The sequence below is a fragment of the Leucopleurus acutus genome (assembly GCF_964270905.1).
Source record: "Leucopleurus acutus genome assembly, chromosome: 16".
NCBI classification, from domain to species: domain Eukaryota; kingdom Metazoa; phylum Chordata; class Mammalia; order Artiodactyla; family Delphinidae; genus Leucopleurus; species Leucopleurus acutus.
Genome location: NC_139158.1, coordinates 31,285,028 through 31,291,193, shown reverse-complemented (window position 1 = coordinate 31,291,193; position 6,166 = coordinate 31,285,028).

Sequence of the window (6,166 nt, the reverse complement as noted above, 5' to 3'; positions counted from 1 at the left end):
GGCTGCTGCAGCCCTTGCAATCTTGCTTGTGCTCCAGGTAGAAGGAAGAAGGAAGTAGCAAGTGGGCAAGTTAAGTCAGTTCCCTCTAAGTAGCTTTCCTGGAAGCCCCACCCAATGACTTCCTCTTATTATTTCATCATCCTCCCTTAATTTCAAGGGATGCTGGGAAATGTAGTTCTTAAGACGGACACATTAAGTTCCTAAAGCTGCCAACCTCCTTCTCTTCAAGGCCAGCTGGGCACGTTTGTTTTCCCACAGGTACGATCATTTGGTTGCCATCTTTGTTCCCTCCATTGGCCTGGAGGACATGACAGCCCTTGCTAAATTCACCCAGAAAAGCTTAAATGATGGCCAACAAAGCCCATTCTTCCTGAACACTGGAATGTCTCTAATAAAAAAAGCTCTCCTCCAAAATAAAATGGCCTTGGACATTATAATGCCTCAAAAGGAGCCATCTGAACTATTATCCCAATAAAATGTTGTGTTTTCATACCTGAAAAAAAGAAAAAGGGCACATTGCCCACTTGAATAAAATGTAGGCTCTGTTAGCAAAGAACAACTGTGGAATGATAATTGGGAAGGGAGCTAGCAGACTCTGTTATATATATTATCCCATTCCGTGCTCAGTTTTGAGAGATCCTTAGGAAAATCCACCATTTCCCCCATGAGGTCTGAGATTCTGTGACACATCTGGGTAAAAGATTTTTTGTCTCATAGATAACAGACTAGCAGCATTATTTTCTATTGTTTGTCAAGGCAGGTAGAATTTACTTGCCCTAGGTTAGCTGTATTTCATAACAAGGGGAGGAGAACATATAAGGCTTCCAATTTCTGTTAAAAATTTCTTTCTTTAAAACTTATCTTTGTTTTCAATCTGTGTTACTGTTTAAAACAAGAGTTTACCTTCAGTTTACCAAAAGAGGTAAGTGGGTTGTAACTGGATCCAATCATGAGCATGCCATTTATGTTCTCAGAAAGGCATCAAAAAGGGGAATCAGAACACACCTCTTCCACCTTCCTTCCCTACTTGCTGGAACACTCACCTCCTGTTCCTGTACAAGATGACTTTGGAAGGTGAGTTGTGGGCCTTCTGGGTCACCCTTGGAGTCTAGGACTTTTTGAACAATCAGAGAATCCCACCTTCATTAGAGAGCTGAATGCAGCCTGGGTGAAATCTAGATCTGGTGGTTTTAAAACATGTTCTCCATGGGACTTCCCTGGTGGTCCAGTGGTTAAGACTTCGCCTTCCAACGCAGGGGGTGCGGGTTCCAGCCCTGGTCGGGGAGCTAAGATCCCACATGCCTCGCGGCCAAAAAACCAAAAAACATAAAACAGAAGAATACTGTAACAAATTCAATAAAGACTTTAAAAATGGTCCACATCAAAGAAATCTTAAAAAAATAAAATAAAACATGTCCTCCAAATCTATGACACTCCTCTCTTCAATAGATGGGGTCTAATTCCCCCCTCTCCTTGAATGTGGCCCAGACTTAGTGTGTTGCGTCTAAGGAATAGAATGTGGCAGAATGATGCTGTGTGACTTTTGAGGCTAGGTCATAAAAAGGGTAACTTCTGCCTGGTATTCTCAGCTCACTCACTTTTGGGGAAGCCATGTCTTGAGGACACTCAAGCAGCCTGTGGGGAGCCTGAGGCTCCTCATCTGTTCATTTCACCATCCTGGTTCATTGAAAGATCAGACTGCGGACTGGGAATATGTGTCTTCTCAGTGAGATGTTTGGATTCCTTCTTCTCCAAGAGATCTTCTCACTAAGTCATCCCCCTCCTGCTGTCTTTGCTTCAGCAAAGGATGGTGATTCTGGAGACAGGCTGCCTGAGTTTCAATCCTGGTTCTACTGCCTACAAGCCGGGTGGGTTTTTTTGCTTTTTAAAAATTTATTTATTTTTGGCTGTGTTGGATCTTTGTTGTTGCGCGTGGGCTTTCTCCAGTTGTGGCGAGTCGGGCTACTCTTCGTTGCAGTGGCAGGCTTCTCTTTGTGGTGGCTTCTCTTGTTGCGGAGCACGGGCTCTAGGCACGTGGGCTTCAGTAGTTGTGGCGCACGGGCTTAGTTTCTCCGTGGCATGTGGGATCTTCCCAGACCAGGGCTTGAACCCTGTCTCCTGTATTGGCAGGCAGATTCTTAACCAGTGCACCACCAGGGATGTCCGAGCTGGGTGGTTTTATATGAGTTATTTAACCTCTGTAAGCCTCAGTCTCCTCATCTGTAAAAGGGGACCATCGATGGATAAACATCAGGGTTTCTCAACCTCAGCATTACTGACATTTGGGCCAGATAATTCTTTGTTGTGGGGCTATCCTGTAGGATGTTTAGCAGCATCCCTGGTCTCTACCCACTAGATGCCATTAACAATGTCTCCCCTATCCCAGTTACAACAACCAAAATGTTTCTAGACATTAGCAAATGTCCCGTGAGGGGGCAATATGACCCCCAGTTGAGAACTGCTGACCTAAGTCATTTATTTCTGTGCATGGTGCTTAGTCAGCACTCGAGAAATGATCATCATGATTATTTTTCTCTCTTCTGATTGCAACAATATTAGATTTCAGCAACGTTTTTGCTAGGTGTTTTTTTTTAAGATGCTGTTTGCATTTTTGTGACAAAATTAGTTTTTAAAATGTATGCAAGATGGCTAATTTCATGTGATGTGAATTTTAACTCACTTTATTTTTTATTTATTTACTGTTTAAAATTATTTATTTATTTATTTATTTGGCTGTGCCAAGTGGGATTTTAGTTCCCCGACGAGGGATCGAACCCATGCCTCCTGCAGTGGAAGCAAGGAGTCTTAGCCACTGGACCACCAGGGAAGTCCCTGCATGCTGTTAAATGTTAAATAAAAGATGTTTTATTTTATCTTGTTATTAGTATTGCCTTTTGAATATGATTTGACTTTTCTTTTTTTTCTTTGACTTTTCTTTGACTTTTCTTATGTCTTTTGTCTCATGTCCTTGAGTCTAACTTTGACCTTTCTAGCAGTAATTAATCCATGAGACCACTTTTGCTGCCCACTGTGATGAATGCATGCATTATGTATCGTGAGAAGCTATTGGTATCCTTTATTCTCTTGACATTTCTGCTCGGTAGTCAAATAGGTGAGGAAGGGCTTCCCTGGTGGCGCAGTGGTTGAGAGTCCGCCTGCCGATGCAGGGGACACGAGTTCGTGCCCCGGTTTGGGAAGATCCCACATGCCGCGGAGTGGCTGGGCCCGTGAGCCATGGCCGCTGAGCCTGCGCGTCTGGAGCCTGTGCTCAGTAACGGGAGAGGCCACAACAATGAGAGGCCCGCGTACCACAAAAAAAAAAAAAAAAAAAAAAAAAAAAAAGGTGAGGAAAAAGATGGGCTGCCATTGTGGGTTTTTTTGTTGTTGCCATTGTGGTTTTAATTCAATCACATTAAGAATCTTGGAGTGGGGAAGGCCTTTTTAAGCTTGATGCAAAACTCAGAAGCTTTATTTATTAAAAAAAATTTTTTTTGGCCACACCTTGAGGCTTGCAGGATCTTAGTTACCTGACCAGGGATTGAACCCGGGCCCTCAGCAGTGAAAGCACCGAGTCCTAACCACTGCACCGCCAGGGAGTTCCTTCTGGTTACTTTAAATGGATTGCAGTTTCCAGATCTTAGCTGAAAGGTGTTATATTCACTGTGGCTCATACAGCCTCCCAATTCCAAGGCTGGAGGCTAATCCAGAAGCATTTTCCCAGGCCCCTTGAGTGCTAGTCTTTGTTGAATGATTTTGTGTGCTGGGATTGTAGGAGTTTGTTCTCTCCTCACTTATCATTTAATCCTGAGACTTTTAACCCCTTTTTTAACCCTATGACTTTCTAACATCATCTCCATTTATTATGCTCAGAGAGACTTAGTAATTAGCCCAAGGACACTCAGCTAGGAAGTGCCTGTACAATTATTTAGAAAGCCAGATGACATGGCATCATCTCACCATCATCAGAAAGAGAATGTAGTTCAAGTCAAACCAGATCATTCCTGGTTCCTGGAGCCCTTTCTACTTCTGTGCCTTTGAATCTATGGGTCCCTCCACTCTGAGGGGCCTCTCCCTTCAGGGAGCCTTGCCTGTGCTTCATGGCTTAGCTACAATGCTTCCTCCCCCAGGAAGCCCTCCCTGATTCTCATCACTGGGAAATAGCATTTGGCACATGCTCATGCTGCTTTTCACAGTGGCCACTTGTGAGACTCACCCCACAGCTTTTGCAGGTTGGCTATGAGCACCCACCAGGTGTTGATGTGTAATAATGTTGCTTAGGTTTTAAAAAAGGCAGTTTAGAATGAAAAAAAAAAAAACTCATTTGCCAGTAGCCAGTAGCCTGATCTCCAGTCATTTTGTATGTATGTGTGTGTGTGTTTGTGTGGGACAGAGAAAAAGAGAGAGAGATTCATCTAAGACCTTGGTAGCTCCCAGAAGAATCTCACTTATCACAGAAAACGTTACAATGCATTCAGATGATGATGATAACGATAATTATTTGCTGTAAAAATAACTGAAGATTTTTCCTATTGTAAAAAAAATATTGAAAAAACATTTTCATATTATAGAATCAATAAATTGTTTTTGTAGTGCCTGTACAAAACAGACCCTAGGCTGTGTTCCTCTAATACTGAGTGGACAAGTGCCCTGCCTGCTGCTCCCTCCCATTCTGGTCGACCTAAAGAACTTGGGATTCCTCTACAAGCCTTACTTTTGCCTGGCATGTCCTTCCTGCCATGGCCTCCATCCCCCTTTCTTTCTAAACCTTATCTTTTTAAGATTCAACCAGGAAAAAGACTGCCAAGCTCCCTGCCCTCTAAGAACTTACTTTTTGGTGAAAGGAGACACATAAGTAATCATTTCAGATACTGATACAGGCTATGAAGAAACAAAACCAGGCAATAGGAGAGTGTGGAGGGTGGTGCTTTAACGAGGCTGGTCTGACAAAGGCTCTCTGCTCGCGGGCCATTTGAGAGGAACCTTGAGGAATGACGACGAGAAAGAAAAGATTCCAGAGAGAGAGGGAACTGCGAGGGCAAAGGCAGTTTCCGAGGAAACAGAAAGAAGGCCAGTGTGGCTGGGCAGCCCAAGCCAAGCAGAGACTGGCGTTGAGATGAACACAGAGGAGGCGGGGCCAGGTCCTGCAGGGACTTGTAGCCCACAGAGAGGAGGTCAGATTTTATTCCCAAGGTGATGGCTTTACAGCCAAATTGCTTTGTAGAAGGGTTTTCTTGCAGCTCGTGGGATTTCTCCAAGCCCCAGTGGCTCATGCCTCCGCCGCCAAACTGTGAGGGCCAGTTTTGCCTCTGTGCGGACATCGCCCCTTTAAGTGGCGGCTTACTCCTCAGACCCTGAGCCCCTGGGGACGCCCCCGGCTGGGTGACCGCAGCGCGCAGCCCCGCGCCTGGCCCACAGCAGTCGCGCAGCCCGGGTCGGCGGACGCTGACCAGGCGATTGCGCACGGAGGCTGAACAAGAAGTCGGCGCAGAACTTTCCCCCTGGAAGCGGGGCCTCCCACTCGGCGCGGCCACGCGGATTCCGGTAGTAGGAGGGGGGGGCGGGGGCTGGCACGTGAGGCAGGCGGCCGCACGTGGCCCAGGAGTGTGCTTTTTTCGGGACAGGTGCGGGGGCTGCCAAGTTCGCGAAGGCGCAGATGCAGCCGGGCCTCGGCACCCCGTCTCCCACTCAGGTTTATTTTCAGATTCGCGGCCGCTGCGGTCTGGTCAACGGAAGGTATCCTCGGAGGGCGCCAGGGCGTCTTAGTGGGGCGGGCCAGAGGGTCCCCCACGCGCAACGCGCAGCGAGCCGCGTGCCTGCTGTCTGCCCAGCAGGCTGGTGGGAGCCCGCGGGCCTCGCATCTCGGAAGTTTTTCTTTGGACTCTGAGGCTCAACTTGCCCATCTAAGAAATGGGTCTGAAGTAAACAGCTGGCGAAGCACTTTGCCAACTTGGGTTCAAGTTGGGCGTTTAATTCACTTTCTTCGATTCCCTCCTCCCTTTGGAAGCCCAAGGGGCTGGAGTAGCGGGATGCCACCTACCACACCCTTCCGTCCCCGCAGAGCGGTCACGGGAGTTGATTTTGCGTCCCCTACGGCCTGGAGGCACCGGATCAGCCCTCCTGTGGGGTGCGGTCTCGGAGCCCCGGGTCACGTGACTCCTGCCCGCTG